This window comes from Pseudophryne corroboree, chromosome 3 (genome assembly GCF_028390025.1).
Source record: "Pseudophryne corroboree isolate aPseCor3 chromosome 3, aPseCor3.hap2, whole genome shotgun sequence".
Lineage (NCBI taxonomy): Eukaryota > Metazoa > Chordata > Amphibia > Anura > Myobatrachidae > Pseudophryne > Pseudophryne corroboree.
In genome coordinates this window covers 517,083,520-517,103,726 of record NC_086446.1, presented here as the reverse complement: position 1 = coordinate 517,103,726, position 20,207 = coordinate 517,083,520, and the positions used below count along the sequence as shown (strand labels likewise).

The window sequence follows — 20,207 nt, the reverse complement described above, 5'->3', positions numbered from 1 at the left end:
ATTAGGTCGACATGTGTGTTAGGTCGACATGAGGTTTTTGACTCTTTTTGGTGTCGTTTTCTCCGTAAAGTAACGGGAAACCCAAATTAGTGCACCGTGTCCCCCTCGCATGGCTCGCTTTGCTTGCCATGCTTTGGGCAGGGTGCCTCGCTGTGCTCGGCACAGATAACGATCCACGTGGACTACGAATGGTAAAGTATGAAAAAATCCCTAAAATTGAAAGAAAAAAAACTTGAAAAATTCATGTCGATCTTTTGACCTGTCGACCTAGTACATGTCGCCCTAATGGCCATGCTGACCTAATGCATGTCGACCTAATGGCAGTCAACCTTCAGTAGTCGTCCTGAGTGTTGACCTAAGTTATGTCGACCTAACGACTGTGACCCAAAGGTAATAATTCCCTTGTATACACGCTTCATAGATATTTCAGTTTAAGCTTTAACTATTATTCAGTATAAAAAACCAATAGAGGGCGCTGTGAACAAAACTTGATTTCTGGTCTAACAACATTTATTTCCCCCTCATACAGATTATTGTGCAAACAGAGAGAGACGTGGGGAAAAAAAGAAGAGAAAAACACTCGACAACACTGGCAGCTGCCGGCAGCTAGTGGCTACGGGGAATTACAGGTCCATAATAATTGTAACATACTGTAGTACAATAAATGCGATAAGACTTGCTTCTTAGTAAAACAGGATAAGCAACAGATAGGGGTCGCTGTTGTTCCCATTGTGATTGTAAAATGACCTAACATGGAATAAATGTAACTTTGCAGAACACTAATATGAAACCAATAGAGGGCGCTGAGAGGCACACATAAATATTCCTTTTGCTTCTCCCAAGATAAACAGTAGATGGTGCTACATACCATATGACATTGATGATACACAATAAAAAAAACAGAATCTACAATCCTTTCTTTCGCATGCTGAACGTCCTGCCCAGCTCGCTGCGACCACAATTTCATTGCAGTCACAGCAACTATGGAAAACCCCTGCCTTTGCAGCCTGGCTGCGAAGACAGGTGCACCCCTGCCATGTTTTCCTTCGGAGCGGCTGCGTTTGACGTCATACAGCCACCCCGAAAACAGTGCCGCTATTATAAAAACTGTACTAGGGATCAATATTTTTTATTTGAATGGTGTTTTTACCATTCGATGGAGGCATTCCGATGTTTGAATGGAAAACATTTGATGATACCAATGTTTACTCCAAGTCCCGCTCCCAGTCCCAACCCCGGCTGGCCACGCTGCAGATGTTCTGTGCATGCGCAAACAGGTTTTTTGCGCATGCATAAATCACATTAATTTTTTTTTCTATTGAATACTGTTGATGCAATGGTTAGTTACCATCGAATCGAATACCATCGCATCAAATGATGGTGGTGGGCTTCCGATATCCATTCGTAAACTGCACCTTTATTCATGTCAGTTCCAGAAGAAATTTATATAACTGAAATGTAAGTTAATTTGGTTTTATACTTGTTTATTTTGTTTTTATATGTGTTTAGTTAGATTAAGGTGAGTAAAGATAGGTACCCACAATACAATTATCTGTCTGGTTGGAATGAAAATCTGGTAATGTATGGGAGAAAGTGACATTTGATCATTTGTCCACAAACACTGGAAAATTAACAAAAATGGTCGTTCAGGTAAATTGGTTAAATCAAACGGATTTTACCAATTTGTCTGAATGACTGTTTTTGTCCATTTTCCAGTGTTTGGGAGCAAATGGTTGATTGTCACTTTCTCGCATACATTATCAGATTTTCATTCCAACCGGCCAGATTGGACAGATAATTGTACAGTGTGTACGGTACACACCTAAATACATATCTGTGCAGATCCATACACACTGACCAACCACCACTGCCATCTGCAGATACAGATCCTGTACATCTGTTGTTTTGGACATTGGCCAATTAATCTTTCCTCTGTACACAGGGCTGCCATCACAAAACAAATAGGCAGCTCCCACCTCCAGAGTGACGCTGTGGATATTGTGGGTGGGGAATCAATTGGTGCATAAACTTGTCAAAGTTTGGCCTGTGGGAGTGGGTGTTATTTTAACATGACAAAAAAAATACAATCTATACTAAATATATATGGAAAGATGGAAAGCCACATTGAATCCTATATAAAAACTTTAGCTTTGGTCCCAATTGCTAATGCTGCATTTCAATGACATTGTCATATAAATTGTAGCCTGTAGGTTACCTTTGTCTGGTAGCCATATGCGTTTCTATCATAGGGTGCAATGTGTGTGGTGCACACGAGTCCCTGGGTCAAGGGGGGCCCCACACCACACACATTGCACCCAGGGCCGGTTCTTAGCTTTGTGGCGCCCCGGGCAAAATATAGGGGCGTGGCTTCAAATGGGGGCGTGGCCACGACGCTGAAAGAAAAAATGAAATAAAAAAAGTATACTTACGATCCCCGTTCCTGATCCAGACCGCTGCAGACCCCTCCGCCGGCGGCGCCGCTCTTCTCCTCTCCTCTTCGATCTATGGAGAGACGTTATTACGTCTCTCCCATAGAACAGCATAGACACTAGAGGTCAATTATGACCCCTAGTGTCTGTGCCACTATGCTGTGCGGTGCGCGATGACGTCATCGCGCATCGCAGAGCAAAGGTCCTCTACATGAAGGGAAACTAGACCGTAGCGTCTAGTTTCCCTTCATGGAGGGGACCTTTAATAATAATAATAATAATAATAATAATAATTTTATTTATATAGCGCTCTTTCTCCAACAGGACTCAAGGCGCTTTACAGACATCAAAAACAATACACATGATACAGAGGATTTGAGTAATACAACAATAGACAAGCAACACAGACATAAAAGAATAACCTTAAGCCCACAGAAAGCATAACGCAGGATTGGTGTAGGTATTTTGGGTAATAACTTCCAAGGGTTGTGTATTCCACCCTCACAGGTACCAAGTGCAGCAGCCATCATGGGCGCTCCGCGTAGGATTACCCAGGGTGGAATAGTCTACCCCTAGAAGAGATGACACAAAATGGGGGTGATTTCAGAGTCCTACAGTTTAGAGTAGGGTTCCAACAAAACCACAAGGTCCATGTATTTTTCATCCCATCCACAAGTGTACCATATGGGCAGCCATGTTGGGCGCACTTTGAAAGTTACACTGTGGGAGGTGAGCCATACAAGGCCAAGTTCATATATGGGAAAACTGATGCTTATGTAGTAGTATGATGTACCCTGCATGTAGGGCACAATGGAAAGGTGTGCAATCAGTGGATGTAAACATTACAGGAAAACACATGGTGGGGTGGAAGCGAGCAATGAAGAGGAAAAAAAAAAAACCCACAGTAGCAGGTAACTAGTGGCAGAAGTAGGAGTGGGATAACATTTTGATCAGATCTTAGTACGGGTGGGAAGGAGAATGTGGGGGGCATACTCAGACGCAATGGTGATGATGTCATCGCGCACCGCACAACTAAGGTCTTCTCAATGAAGGGAAACTAGACGCTACGCGTCTGGTTCCCTTCAAAGCGGGGGGGCACAGCAGGGCACTGCGGGGGGCACAGTGGCAGATCTTGCCCTGGTGCGGCGCCCTCCGGAAGGCGGCGCCCCGGGCAAAAGTACCGCTTGCCCATGGCAAGAACCGCCACTGATTGCACCCATATTGCTTTAATTCTCACCTTTCTGGACTCCCATGACGGGCACTGCAGCTGCACCAGCAGCGGCAAAAAAAATCACTCCCAAAATGGTCACCAAACGTGCAGTAGATAATTTGTCTTCGGAACATGGCAGGTGCTATGTTTCCGGAGACCTCTGTATGCGCGGAAGACTCTGGCACAGTGCCGGAGCCTACTGCACGATAGAGAGAAGGGGACCCACTTGGAGTCAGCACACAGACACCCTCCTCTCTTAAAATGCCCCTGCTGGTAGCCTATACTTTCTAGTGTAAACTAAATAAAAGCTTAAGTTAGACCTTATATTTCACTGTTCGCTGTGAGAATCACTTACCGGAACCGCTGTCCCAGCTAGTGGATTTTTAATAATTAGCCCCACTGCTTAATGCTGCAGTATGGAGCAACACTTTTTGAAACTTTATCAGCAAAGGGTCTTAAATTGACTCCTACTTATAGAATGATTTTTTTTGTGTATGAATTAAACACAGTTTAATCCACAACTTTGGTTTATATCATTGCAGTCAGTGTACAAGTAAGTATATGATTCATCTTGTTCATGTCTTGTCTTCTAAAGGTAGAAATTCCCGTTTATACACACTTCATAGATATCTCAGTTTAAGCTTTAACTATTATTCAGTATATAAAACCAATAGAGGGCGCTGTGAACAAAACTTGATTTCTGGTCTAACAACACTTTTTTTCCCCAAACAGATTCTTGTGCAGAGAGAGACGTGGGGAAGAGAGAGTGGAGAAAACCACTCGACAACGCCGGCAGCTCCCGGCTGGTAGTGGCCACGGGGAATTACAGGTCCGTAATAATTTTAATATACCGTAATACAATAATTACGACAAGACTTTCATCTTAGTAAAGCAGGATAAGCAACCGATAGGGGTCACTGTTGTTCCCAATGTGATTGTAAAATGACCTAACATGGAATAAATTTTACTTTGCAAAAAACACATATGAAACCAATAGAGGGCGCTGAGAGGCACACATAAATATTCCTTTTGCCTCTCCCAAGATAAACAGTATATGGTGCTACATACCATATGACAGTATTGCTGATACACACTATAAGTAGGTTCTTTGGGGGTTATTCAGGTTGGATTGCAGATTCTGATATCTGCAATCCTTTCTTTCGCATGCTGAATGTCCTGCCCATCGGCTGCGACTGCAATTTAATTCCCTCATGTGCTTATCCTTTTCTTACTTTAATAATCCTCAAATGCCCAAATCCTCCAGATTTCGGCCACCTTGATACTTATGTCAGTGTCAGCTACTGGTGTAGTTATGCTTAGTTACCCTGTACTTGTCCTATATTGTCGTCACTGTTTTCCTGTTTTGATTATGTGCATATGTACTATGTAATTGGGCGCTGCGGAACCCTTGTGGCGTCATATAAATAAAGGATAATAATAATTGCAGTCGCAGCAACTGCGGACGACACCCTGCCTTCGCAGCATGGCTATGAAGGCAGGCACATTGCTGCCATGTTTTCCTTCAGAGCAGTTGCCTATGACGTCATGCAGCCGCTCCAAAAATGGTGCCGCCCAGCTCCCGTTATGAAAACTGTACCTCTATTTATGTCAGTTCCAGAAGCAGTTTATATAACTGTAATGTAAGTTCATGTGGTTTTATATTTGTTTATTTTGGTTTTATACTGAGTAAGGTATACACTATACAATTATCTGTCCAATCTGGCTGACTGGAATGAATATCTGGTAATGTATGGGAGAAAATGACAATTTACCATTTGCTCCCAAACACTGGAAAATGAACAAAACTGGTCGTTCAGGTAAATTGGTTAAATCAAACGGATTTTACCAATTTGTCTTAACGACTGTTTTTGTCCATTTTCCAGTGTTTGGGAGCAAATGGTTGATTGTCACTTTCTCGCATACATTATTAGATTTTCATTCCAACCGGCCAGATTGGACAGATAATTGTGCAATGTGTACGGTACACACCTAAAGATATATCTGCAGATTCATACACACTGACCAACCACCACTGCCATCTGCAGATATATCTGTTGTTTTGGACATTGGCCAATTAAACTTTCCTCTGTATACAGGGCTGCCATCACAAAACAAATAGGCAGCTCCCACCACCAGAGTGACGCTGTGGATATTGTGGGTGCGGAATCAATTTTGTGCATAAACTTGCTGAAGTTAGGGCTGTGGGACAGGGAAGTGCAGTGAGCTAAATAGCTCAGGAGGCACTGGCTAGCACCAGAGCCAGATTTACATGCAATATATGAGCCAAAGCATACATCTGGGCATTATACACAGGTGCAGCAGTATAAACTCCTGGAAATTTGGTGAGTTTTGATCAAAGATGTGCGGAAAAGTTAGCCAGGTGAGGCAGTGCCTCACCTGCCATAGACTTTTTACTCCAGAGATTTGCCTATAAAAATTATTAGAATAATGCAAAGAAGATATTTTAAACATATTCTTTGTATTTTTCATATATTTTATACAGTCAAAACTCTTGCACAAACGTTAGTATGACCGGAAAGGCTCTGCCTCACCTGCCTCACCCCACCACACGTCACTGCTGTGGGGGTGGGTGTTATATTAACATCACAGAAAACCACAAACTATACTAAATATATATGGAAAGCCACATTGAAATATACATATTTATATATAATGGCAAATATATATATATATATAACTGCGATGCATGCGCAGTTCAGACCTGATCGCCCACTGTACGAAAATGAATAGGGTAACGGTAACCCATTGTCAAGATGTGAATGTACAGAATTTCATAGTCAGTGTGCTAAGCAAGATGCCTCTTTCAAGCTCCCTGTCTATTACTAAGGGCCTGATTCAGAAATGTAAATAAATCCAATGGTTTATGTGCATCTGCAATGATGGAGCAGCTGCACATGCACAGGACCCATTCTGTATCCTCGCATGCACTGTGTACCCAAGCCAGTGGGTGCAGGAGGGTGGGCAGAGCCATGCTGCATTTTCTTGGAGTGGCTTCCCCAGTGACTGCATCCTTGGATGCAGCTTCACTGGCCCCAGCAGCATGAACAGCCCAGCCACCATGAGTTACTGTATCTGAGGGTAATACTAGCCATACATCAGACCAACTTCAGACCAACTTTCCTCCAACTCTCCAAACTTCCGACCATCCAACTTGTCTGTCCAACTAAAACAGTGCTCCACACATAAAACCAACTTTTCATCAGACCAGTCATCATGGCAACTTCTGGCCAACTGGTGATGTCACCAAAGTAGGCGGACAGTGTCTGCCTACTCCTGCATGTTTAGCATAAATATTTGTCCGGCTTGCACCCCCCAAACGGTGTGTCGACACCCACAAAACACAGTGTTTGCAACCCTTCACCACAACGGTGTACGTGCATCGCTTCATAGTGATTTCAGCACCATAGCGACTGATGCTGAATCGACCCCGTAGTTCTTCAGACCAGGGGATAAATTTACTAAGATGGGAGTTCTATTTAAGATGGGATGTTGCCCATAGCAACCAATCAGATTTTACTTCTCATTAGCACCTTCTAGAAGATAATACCTGGAATCTGATTGGTTGCTATGGGCAACATCCCATCTTAAATAGAACTCCCATTTTAGTAAATATACCCCCAGGTATTTAACTCTTATTCAATAGGCTTTGTTAAAAAAATAGCAAATTGTTTCATAATTACCTTTGCCTGTGAATGCAATGTAACATATGTGTCCAGACTACACAATGGAACAGAAAATCTAGGCAGCTATTAAACATATATTTTAAATGGGCATCTGGCTGTTCTATTTAGCGCATACATACAGTATTATTCAAGCGAGGAAAGTATCCGCAGCCACGTATGCAGCTCTTGCCACATGCAGTGAGGGCAAATTAATTAGCACAAATTTCTTACATATACATTAGTGTATTAATTATGCAATTATGCTCATGATATGTTTGCAGTTTCGGTCTCATCCTTTGCATTAACTGGGGACAGTTTTGTAATTAAAAACAAAATTTAGAAGTATGTGGGCATCTTATGAAGCCTCCAAATCCAGTTTTTGTATTTATTCTTGGAAGACACCTGGCATATATCTTGACGAAAAGACTGGAGTGCCGGACCCTACACCGATTGTGAGTGTGTGTGAGTGTGAGTGTGAGTGTGAGTGTGTGTGTGTGTGTGTGTGTGTGTGTGTGTGTGTGTGTGTGTGTGTGTGTGTGTGTGTGTGTGTGTGTGTGTGTGTGTGTGTGTGTGTGTGTGTGTGTGTGTGTGTGTGTATACACACACACACACACATATGGTGAATGGTTTTCTGGCACTCCAGTATTTATGGTTCAATGTGCTGCGGTGCCCTCCTTAGTCAGCTTGGCTTAAGATAACAATGTAAGGTAGAAGGTAATCGGCGGCACTCATGCAGACTTGTTCCGTAATATGAAAACGTGTCCCTTTATTGCCTACATGTTTCGGGGATGTTCCCCGTCCTCAGGGCCAGACAACAGTGAATACCAACATACAAAACATTTCAATAGTACACATACAAAGACATTAGTGCTCAAACTGTGCTCACCTGTTCACACGGCGCGGCCGCCCGCCAGCATGCTCAGCTCGCTTCCCCATCGCATGGGCGTGACGTCATGATGCGCTGTGCGGCAGAGAGGTTCCCATGACAACCATCATAATACCTTCCGGTAACACGGAGCCTGTGTAAAACAAAGTGTATTTGTTCAATACACTTTGTTTTACACAGGCTCCGTGTTACCAGAAATGCCTGGGAAGGTATTATGATGGTTGTCATGGGAACCTCCCTGCCGTACGGTGTGCCGTGACGTCACGACCATGCGACATATGGTAGCATGCTCACTCACACAGACACGCCACAAAGATATATTCAAAACATATTTTATACCACACATAAATTAAACATGTCAAACACCAGACATTATAATGTTTAAAATTATATAATGGAGTATAACATCATGCAGTGGCGTAAGTTCGCCCCAGTCGCCCGGAGGCATGATAAATGTTGGTGCCCCCCCTACATACTGTATACACACACACCCTTCATATGTAGCTATCCGGCACTCATGTTGAACAGTAGTACCGTGCTCAGGTGCCTTTCCAAATAGTAATATAGATACACATACAAAGTGGGCGGCACTCCAAGTCAGTCATCCCAATAAAATAGACACCAGCATACCTTTATAGTACACCTACAGTACTCCCTCACCCACCAGCGTGTCACAATGTAGATGCTTTGGCGCAGTGGTGTGCCGATATACAGTATATATATATATATATATATATATATAAAAAAAACACACAAACGCCTCTTTCACTTATGCAAAAGAAAAAAAAATTGGTATCACTTATCCGGCGCTGTTGTATAGAGGATGGTCTGCGGGGATGGTACTAGGCTGACTTTCTCTTAAGGCAATTAGCAATTGCATCCAGGTAATTATATGCATAAAGAGAAAGGGAGAGAACAGCAGCAGTAGCCCAGGACAGACGTATGACTGTAATACCGGGAGACTGAGTACAGCTAAGCAGATATCAAGGGTGCCCGGGACTCTCTTGTGTTGTGCTGATTCTGAACTGTTCATTCAGTTCATGAGATTCTGGTAATTACATCCATTACATCTGTGCTGGACACCATGCTGTTTATATAGTCCATGTGGAGCTAATCATTTTTTATGTATATTTCATGTTTATTGTGTAATTAAAGATGTCTGTATTGTACTTCACTATATGAACCCTTTCTCTTTATGCATATAATTACCTGGATGCAATTGCTAATTGCCTTAAGAGAAAGTCAGCCTAGTACCATCCCCGCAGACCATCCTCTATACAACAGCGCCGGATAAGTGATACCAATTTTTTTATCTTTTGCATGTTGTGGTGGAGGTTGGAGGAATCCTCCTGTTGAGTATTCACACATTTGGCTGCATATTGATATTTTAGCGCACTAGACCGCAGTGTCACATTTTCTTGCACACTAGTATTGGCCTCTTTCACTTAACACACACACACGCCTCTCACACTCACACCTCTTATATATGTCCCCACAGTACCAGCTATGCCCCTAGTGCCAGATATATATGTCCCTAAAGTGCCAGCTATGCCCCCAATGCAGTGTCCCCACAGTACCAGATATGCCCCCAGTGCCAGATATACATGTCCCCACACAGTGCCAGCTCTGCCCCCAGTGCCAGATATACATGTCTCCCCAGTGCCAGCTATGCCCCTGTGCCAGATATGCCCCCAGTGCCAGATATATATGCCCCTACAGTGCCAGCTATGCCCCTACTGCCAGATATATAATATATATGTCCCCAAAGTACCAGCTATGCCCCCAGTGCTCTTTGTAAGGGCTTGTATTTTAAAGTGCTGCTTGGATTTGTAAGTGTGAGTTGTAAACAGCAAAAGGTGAGTTCTGATTATTCTCTGTTTATCCATATAGGGATAGTAATATTGTGAGAAAGTTAATCTGAATCTGATTGTTTGTATCTATACAGTTTCTTTTTTGTGTTTATATCTGTACTGGGTTTTTTTTTTTGGAGGGGGAAAAAAAGTGTGAGGTGAAAAGCCAGAGGGAGGGGGTTAAATCAGGTGTTAGTAATTCGGAGGAGGAGGGGCTGACTAAATCAGCTGGCTGAGCCTATATAAGCAGTGATTAGACTCTTTGGAGCTTGCTCTTTGTAAGAGCTTGTATTTTAAAGTGCTGCTTGGATTTGTAAGTGTGAGTTGTAAACAGCAAAAGGTGAGTTCTGATTATTCTGTCTATCCATATAGGGATAGTAATATTGTGAGAAAGTTAATCTGATTGTTTGTATCTATACTGTTTCTTTTTTGTGTTTATATCTGTACTGGAAAAGGAAAAACAATGGTGCGCTTAAATTTAAACCATTTGTAATTATTTATATATATATATCAGTAGGTGTCCGCTTTCACTCACCACCGAAATAAACAACAGAGAGTCTGCCTTGATTTATATATAATTATTTTACTCAAATAAAATGACACACATACATGAATAACTAAAATTCTGTATATTCCACACACTATAATAGAAGGCAGATAGAATCCACTAATACTGAAAGAGCTAGGCAGCAACAGTATAGTTGTATTATTGGCAACAGTGTATATGAGTGACACTAAACAGACTTATCCAATCTGTTACATCCAATTGTGTCACAATGAATATAAGTACTGTAACAACTGCCAATATGTATCACATGCAAGTCTCTCACATCCTCCTGCTACTGGCGTCCCAGTGCAGAGGATTGATTGCTGAATTATTACCCGACCTGCGGGAATGTCCAGTATAAGAATGCACGCACCCGGAGGAATACAGATTCTGTATAGCTTCAAACTGTAATGCTTACCGCCGGTGAGTAGTTTGTTAATTTCAGTCCTGGCGGGCAGGTGGATCGGTATGATACCAGTACACTGTTTGCAGTGTGACCGCTGAAATATTGCACTCTCAGGTCCTGGCAAGCGGACAACGGGAGCTCCAGTCAGCGTCTCAGATGTAACCACCGCTTGTAGTATGACCGCTGGAGATAGCACACTCTCAGGTCCTGGCAGGCGGACAGCGGGTTTTTCTGATCAGCGTCTGAGATAGAGCCGCCGCTAGTACTAAGACCGCTGGAGGTAGTACACTCTCAGGTGCTGGCAGGCTGACAATCGGGAACTCCGGTCAGCGGCTCAGTGCGTGTGGATCCTTCCGTCAGTGTGTGGTCAGACAGACAGGGAGATGACGTCAACGCGTTTCGTCCCGGGACTCGGTAAACAGCAAAAGGTGAGTTAGAATACAGAAAAAGGCGAGTTTTATAATACACAATCAGGAACACACATTTGCAGTACCATTAAACTTCTGGTGAGGCTGCAAGGGGCTGACCTTGTGAGTGAGTGAGAGGGTCTCTTACTTGGAGTAGCAGAGGGGCTGGGATTGTGCGTGTGTGAGGGGCATTTTTTTTAGCAGGAGCTGGAAGCCGAGTGAAAAGGAGGTGCAGTGAGCTGGAACAACTGCAACTGCTAAGTGGAGTATAGGTGCCGCAGGAGAGAGTACTATGGCTGCATAAAAGTGAAGGACCAAGAACCGCACAAAGATAGATAAGTATAAGCCAGCTTAATTATTGTATAAGTGAGATTGTTTGTCTTCTACTTTTTATTTTTGCTGCTTTTTCTTTGAGAGTAACAGGGAGTTAGACCTTACAAACAATATGGGAGGGGCTGTGATTGGGGACCTCACTCAGTGCATGTCGTGCAAGATGTATGCACACCTGGAGCTACCGGCTCAGTGTGATTACATCTGCATGAGGTGTGTGCAAACGGTTGCCCTGGAAGCCCAGGCAACTGATCTAGAGCAAACCGTTACGCGACTGAGGGAGATTCACAATCTCAAGCGTAGTTTAGACAGAACGGTGGAGGAGTTGCGGGAGGGGTCACTGGTAGAAGAGGATGATGATCAGGTAGCCAGCTGGGTCACAGTTAGAAGGAAGAAAAAGAGGGGGAGGCTCAACATCTCCGAACTATCAAACCCGAACAAATTTGCCCGACTGGACGAGGAATCGGAGGATGATAGTGAAGAAATCACGGTGCTGGAGGAGACTGCTCCCTCTAGCATCCAAAGGAGCGGTCCCTCTGGTGCGGTTGGGATAAAAGATAGTGAGGTACCTAATCAGTTGGTGGTGGTAGGGGATTCTATCATCAGGAAGGCAGATAGGGCAATCTGCTACCAGGACCGTGATCGCCGTATAGTCTGTTGTCTCCCGGGTGCTCGGGTACGGCACATCGCGGACCGGGTAGATAGATTGTTGGGAGGGGCTGGGAAAGACCCGGCGGTCTTGGTGCACGTTGGCACCAATGACAAAGTTAGCGGAAGGTGGGATGTCCTTAAGAAGACTATAGGGACTTAGGAAAGAAACTGAAGGCAAGGACATCTAAGGTAATATTCTCTGAATTATTACCCGTGCCACGCGCTAGTCCAGGGAGGCAGAGGGAGATTAGGGAGGTAAATGTGTGGCTTAGGGATTGGTGCAGGAAAGAGGAATTTGTGTTCCTGGAACACTGGGCGGACTTCTCAGTCAGGCGCCATCTCTTTTGTCGTGACGGATTGCACCTGACTGAGGAGGGGGCAGCGGTGCTGGGGGGGAAGGATGGTTAGAAGGTTGGAGGAGATTTTAAACTAGGAGCCTGGGGGGAGGGTTTAGCTAGAAACTACGGGTCATGCAGTGAGAATAGTGGGGATGGCGGTAGTAAACGAAATAGGGGAGAAGTTGGGGGGAGGGTAAGAGCAGGCGGTAAGGTTACTAACATGGGTACTGAAAGAGATTTTACCAAAGCACTAACCAATGACGATTACAGGTCATCATTGCTACATAAGGTAAAAGATGTCCCTAACGCAAAGGAAAATACTTATCTTAGTTGTATGTATGTAAACGCCAGAAGCATTACTGGTAAAAAGGGTGAACTAGAAATACTTGCAGCAAGCAAACAATATGATATTATAGGCATTACTGAAACTTGGTGGGACGAAGCTCATGATTGGACAGTCAGAGGGCTATACACTGTTTAGGAGAGACAGACTAAATAAAAAGGGTGGAGGGGTGTGTCTTTACGTAAAGCCGTTTTTAAAACCTGATATACGGGAAGATATTCAGGAGGGGACTGTAGACACTGTCGAGACATTATGGGTAGAAATTGCATGCGGGGAAAAAGGAATAAAAAAGTTAGTATTGGGTGTATGCTATAGGCCGCCTGGTATCAACGCATCTGATGAGGAATTGTTACTAAAGCAAATTGAAAGAGCAGCAGGAGTAGGAGATATAGTAGTGATGGGAGATTTTAACTATCCAGAGATAAACTGGAAAAACGATTCATGTGATACTGCTAGGGGCAATATGTTTTTAAACACACTTAATGATAACTACTTAGTCCAACTAATTGAGGAACCAACTAGGTACAATGTAATCTTAGACCTGGTATTAACAAACAATGGGGATTTGGTATCAGGTATTATAGTAGGGGAACCCATAGGAAACAGCGACCACAATATGGTCACATTCAATATCAGTTTCCATAAACAGCCCTATACTGGCTCAACTAGGACTCTAAACTTTAGCAAAGCAAATTTTGAAAAGATGAGGGTATTTTTCAGGGATATTGAAGGTTTGTTTTTAGGAAAAAATACTACGGAGAAATGGGAGGTACTAAAATTCCTTCTAGCTAAAAATATACTCAAATTTATTCCTATGAGCAGCAAAAAAAGGAATAAAAATCATACACCGATGTGGCTTAACAAAAAGATGAAGGAACTTATGGGCAAGAAAAGGCGAGCATTTAAAAAATACAAATCTGATGGGGAAGCAGAGTCATTTCAGCACTATAAGGAATGTAACAAAATTTGCAAAAAGGAAATAAGAGCGGCTAAAGTAGAAACTGAAAAACTAGTAGCAAAGGAAAGCAAAGCGAATCCCAAAAAATTATTTAAATACATTAATAGCATGAGATTAAAGAAGGAGAGTATAGGCCCTTTAAAAGACAAGTTGGGAGTCTTAAGCAAAAATGCTAATGACATAGCGGACACACTAAATGGGTTTTTTACAACAGTATTTACTAGAAAGGACCCAATTCAGGGACTGACACACAATCTCAATAATGAGAATATCCCACTGATAGGTACTTATTTAAGCGAGGAAGTAGTCTGTGACCGATTAAAACATTTAAAGATTAATAAATCACCAGGGCCCGATGGTATTCACCCAAGGGTTCTAATGGAGCTTCACTCTGAACTGGCAAAACCGCTATTTTTGATCTTTAAGGATTCAGTTATATCAGGTATGGTTACCAAAGACTGGCGTATAGCGGAAGTAGTGCCTAAATTCAAAAAGGGAAGTAAAGCTGAACCAGGTAATTATAGACCAGTTAGTCTTACATCTATAGTGGGGAAAGTATTGGAAGGTATTCTAAGAGATAGTATTCAGAAGTTCCTTGAAGTCAATAAGGTCATTAAAAGGAATCAACATGGGTTTATGAAGGACAGATCCTGTCAAACCAACTTACTTGGCTTTTATGAAACAGTAAGCGCAAACCTAGATCAGGGTAAAGATGTGGATGTAATCTTTTTAGACTTTGCCAAAGCGTTCGATACTGTACCACACATGAGACTTATCTACAAGCTACAAGAATCAGGGCTAGGAAGCACAATATGCACTTGGGTCAAAAACTGGTTAGATAATAGGGAGCAGCGCGTTGTGGTTAATGGATCTTTTTCAACTTGGACTGAAGTGCTAAGTGATGTGCCACAAGGCTCAGTATTAGGACCGCTATTGTTCAATATTTTCATTAACGACCTAACAGATGATCTAGAGAGCATGGTGTCAATTTTTGCAGATGATACCAAATTGTGTAAGGCTATAAATACAGAGGAGGATACCGAGTCTCTTCAGAACGACTTCGTTAAATTAGAAGCATGGGCAGCCAAATGGAGAATGCGCTTCAACACACACAAGTGTAAGGTAATGCACTGTGGTAACAAGAACAAAAATTACACCTACCTACTAAATGGGGTAAAATTAGGGAATTCTGTACTGGAAAAGGACTTAGGTGTCCTCATAGATAGCAAACTAAGCAGTAGTCTCCAAAGTAGGACTGCAGCAAAGAAGGCTAATAAGATATTAGCATGCATAAAACGGGGTATTGATGCTAGGGACGAGAGTATTATACTCCCGTTATATAAATCACCAGTGAGGCCACACCTTGAATACTGTGTACAATTCTGGGCACCGTACTACAAAAAGGATATCCTGGAGCTAGAAAAGGTTCAGAGGAGGGCGACCAAACTAATTAAGGGCATGGAGACGATGGAATACAAGGAAAGGCTTGAAAGACTAGGCATGTTTACATTGGAAAAGCGGAGACTAAGAGGGGATATGATCAACATCTACAAATATATAAGGGGACAATACACAGAGCTTGCGCGGGACCTGTTTTTGGTTAGATCAACACAGAGGACTCGTGGACACTCGCTCAGGTTAGAGGAGAGGAGATTCCGCACAATACGGCGTAAAGGCTTTTTCACGTTAAGGACAATACGTGTTTGGAATTCCCTGCCTGATGGAGTTGTAATGGCGGAATATGTCAACACCTTTAAGAATGGGTTAGATAAATTCCTAATGGATAAGGATATCCAGGGGTATGGTGCATAGTCATGCATTATAGTTACTATAAATAGGGATAAAATGCAACGGCTGACATCAGCATCAGTCAGAAATTTTAGTCAAATCATCATGCATAGGAAACCACAAATAGGTTGAACTCGATGAACAATTGTCTTTTTTCAACCTCAGATACTATGTTAGTATGTTACTATATATTTGTCCTCACAGTGCCAGCTATGCACCTAGTGCCAGATATATATATGTCCCCACAGTGCCAGCTATGCCCCCAATACCAGTGTCCCCAGTTCCAGATATGACCCTCAGTGCCAAATGTACATGTCCCCCAAGTGCCAGATATATATGTCCTCACAGTGCCAGCTATGCCCCTAGTGCCAGATATATATGTCCCCACAGTGCCAGCTATGCCCCCAATGCCAGTGTCCCCACAGTGCCAGATATGTCCCACAGTGCCAGATATATATGTCTCCCCAGTGCCAGCTGTGACCCCAGTGCCAGGTATACATGTCCCCACAGTGCAAGCAATGCCCCCAGTGCCAGATATACATGTCCCCCAAGTGCCAGATATATATGTCCCCACAGTGCCAGCTATGCCCCCAATGCCAGTGTCCCCACAGTGCCAGATATGACCCCCAGTGCCAGGTATACATGTCCCCACAGTGCCAGCAATGCCCCCAGTGCCAGATATACATGACAACCCCCTTCCCCCATGCTGCTCACCGCGCTGCTGCTGTCTGTGAGGGGAGGAGAGCGCAGCGTGCACCTCTGATGCCCCTCACTCTCCGGCGGCTGTGTCTCTCTTCAATTAGGCGCCGGTCCGTGAGCCAATCAAAGCTTGCGAACCGGCAGCCTTAGCTGCCGGTCCGCGAGCTCTGATTGGCTCATGGACCGGCGCTGAATTGAAGCGTGATACTGCCGCCGGAGAGTGAGGGGCAGGGGAGACGCACGCTGCGCTCTCCTCCCCTCACAGACAGCAGCAGCGCGGTGAATGGTCAGGCAGTGGGAGACAGTGGAGATGTGCCCCCTTGAGGTCAGGAGCCCGGCGGCAGCCGACTCCACTGCCTCCCAGAGTTCCGCCCCTGACATCATGTATATGTATTAATGGAACGGAACAAGATAAACATGTCATGCATGGTGTCAGAATAATCAGAGGAATGTGTGGATTAATTTGATACCTGTGGTTAGATTGTAGCACATTGCAATTTATTTATTTACATTGCAATGAGTAGTTATGATTGAATGTATGAATATGAAGCCACAGTTTTCTAATGATAACAAAGGAAAGCAGATGGACAGGAAACCAGTGCCCAACCCCTATGATGTCATCTTCAAGGCTGGACGTTGCTTGCATATGAACTTACCAATAACACATCATGAATGAGAAAGTTCCCTCCCCTGGACCAAGAACAGAAGACTCAGTCCCAGACCTGTACTCCCCCAATATACACAGTGTATAGCATTGAAGACACACACAAGAAGTTCTGTTTGCTGGTTGCTGTTCGAGATGCTGTTTTTTGCTGTTCTGTGTAGCTGCTGTTGAGGCAGATCAAAAGATGGAGAAAAGTGTGTATTATGGGACAGAGTAACGTATGTATGCTGGCTGTGGCTGTAACTGTATGGATTCTTTTGTAACTATCTGCTTCTTGTGTAATTATAACCATGTAACCATATATATACTGTACATGTGATATATTGTATACATATCCTTTTAATATCAAATATATACATCACTGAGCGTTGGAACTCATACAATGTGTGCGAGTGCTTGTTTTCTCTTTAGGGATGTAGTGTTTGCAATGTACAGCGCACTTTTATCGTATGTGGTAATAAGAAGCGCCTTGCGTCCGCTGCTTATATTAACGCTGGCTTTTTAGATATTTATTAGAAACTAATCTGAAATTCACAGTTGCGGGGGGCCCTGTTGTCATTAGACAGCTGCCAGCACTGGAAGCTTATTTTGCTGTAAATCACAGTATGTACCAGGTGCAGTGAAGCGGGTTGTGGGGGTCCCCTTAATCCGACTCTGGATTACAGCCAGGCCGTACCGCCGCTGCCGGGATGACAGGGGCAGCCTAGCAGCAGTGATAGACTGCCGAAGGTGCCCCTAAACCTCCTCCCAGCTCCACGACCACTTATGCCTCCGCAGGGGTGAAAGGAGCAGCCTGGCAGCAGTGATAGACTGCCACAGCTGCCCCTGAACCTCCTCCCAGCTCCAGGACCACTTCTGCCCCTGCAGGGGTTACAGGGGCAGCCCAGCAGCCAGTGATAGACTGCCGCAGCTGCCCCTTAACCTCCTCCCAGCTCCAGGACCACTTCTGCCTCTGCTGGGGTGACAGGGGCAGCCTGGCAGCAGTGATCGACTGCAGAAGCTGCTCCTGAACCTCCTCCTGGCTCCTGCACCACAATGCCGCTACTGACGGAGATGCTGGGCTAGCAGTGAAGGAGAAGAAGTAGGCAGACACTGCTGTCCAATGTCCGCCTACTTATCTTTCAGTTGTGGGAAAAGTTCTCCCTACACCTGAACGATTAGTTGGGAAAATCAAACAGGTTTGATTTTCCCAACTAGTTGGTCCAACTGTTTTTGGACATTTTTTAGCATGTGGAAGGAAACGGTTGATAAACGTTTGCTTCCACACACTGCCAGATTATCTTTCCAACCAGCCAAAATGTTCTATGGGGGTCACTCCAAGTTGATCGCATGTAGCAACTTTTTGCTGCCTGTGCGATCAACTAACGCCCACCTATGGGGGAGGGCTTTTTTGCATAGCAAGGCTGCGAATGCTTGTGCAGCCCTGCTATGCAAAAAAAAGTTTTGTGTAGAAGTAGACCAGGGTAAGAGTTACTTACCCTGTGCAATTGATCCAGCGTTGATGGTCTCGGAATCGACATCCGCCCTCCAAACGCCTGGACATGTCGGTGTTCACCACACCACTACCAGAAAACGGTGAGTTGACGCCCCGGAATGCCTTCCTCCTGTCAATCTTCTTGCGGTCCCTGCTGTGACTGCTTTCTTCGTTTGCGGCGTTGCTGCCCGGCAACGGCCGTCGCCGGACAATGACGCACCTGTGCAATGCCCCCAGTAGCTGTGCCCCCAGTTGATTTGCCCCCAGTAGCAGTGCACCCTGTAGTAGTGCCCCCAATATGTGCCCCCTGTAGATTTGCCCCCAGTAGCTGTGCCCCCAGTTGATTTGCCCCCAGTAGCTGTTCCCCCTGTAGCAGTGCCCCCAGTATGTGCCCCTAGTAGTTGTGCAGCCTGTAGATTTGCCCCCAGTAGCTGTGCCCCCAGTAGCAGTGCCCCCCATAGCAGTGCCACCAGTATGTGCCCCTGTAGTTGTACCCATAGTAGTTTTGCACCCTGTAGTAGTGCCACTTGCAAATGAAAAACAAACAAAAAAACTACTCACCATCCCCGCTCCTGCTTCCGGACCGCTGCCGCTGCTGCTGTCTCCGGCCACCAGCTCCTCTCTATGGGAGAGATGTCATGACGCCTCTCCCATAGCAGCGTCGCACTGATACTAGGGGTCAATTATGACCTCTAGCGTCAGTCAGCGATGCCAGCTGCAGCGGGCGCCCACACAGCCCACAGCACCTACTGCAGCCGGGGAGAGGGGGGATCAGAAGTAGCGGCTCTTGACATGGCTGCAGCAGTGCCCTCGGGGTAGCGGCGTCCCAGGCAAAAAGCCTGCTTGCCCGTGGCAAGAGCCGCTACTGGGTGCTGGGATGACAGAGGTAAGGAGAGGTGTCGGGATGATAGATGGAAGAAGGGAGTTGAGGAGGTGCAGGGATGAGAGAGGGAAGGAGGGGTGTGAGGGGTGTAGGTTTTATAGATGAAAGAAGGGCGTTGAGGAAGTGCAGAAATGAGAGAGGGAAGAAGTGTAGGGATGATCGATGGAAGGAGGGAGTTGAGGAGGTGCAGGGAGGAGTGAGTGAGGAGAGGTGTAGTAATGATGGATGGATGGATGGATGAATGGAAGGAGGGAGAGAGTATGAGGTGCAGGGGTGAGTGATGGAAAAATGGAGAGAGAGGTGCAAGGGTTAGAGAGGGAAGGAGAATTGTAGGGGTTCTAAAAGGAAGAAGGAAGTAAGGTGCAGGTGTAAAAGATGGAATAAAGGATTGAGAGCTGGGGTGAGAGAGGGAAGGAGAGGTATAGGGATGCAACATGGAAGGAGGGAGTGAGAGGTATAGGGATGATAGAAGGAGGCAGTGAAAAGTGCAAGATTAAAGAGGGCTAGAGACTAAGTGAAGGGGTAAGAAAAAAGGGAGTTACAGGTGCAGAGATGAGAGGGAAGAAGAGGTGTAGTGGTGACAGATAGAATGAGGTAGTGAGAGGTGCAGGGGTGAGCTAGGGAAGGATTGATGTAAGTATGATAGATGAAAGAAGGGATT

The 20,207-nt window shown here is 44.7% G+C and overlaps 1 long non-coding RNA gene across 1 annotated transcript in view; it reads left to right on the top strand.

Annotated features, from left to right (window-relative positions):
* The first annotated feature begins 541 nt into the window (after positions 1-541).
* LOC135057966 (uncharacterized) overlaps positions 542-20,207 on the top strand; it is a 48,664-nt gene continuing 28,998 nt past the window's right edge. Inside the window, exons 1-2 of the long non-coding RNA XR_010244494.1 lie at positions 542-629; positions 4,372-4,468. This is a non-coding gene — a long non-coding RNA (uncharacterized LOC135057966). The remainder of the gene's footprint in view (positions 630-4,371; positions 4,469-20,207) is intronic.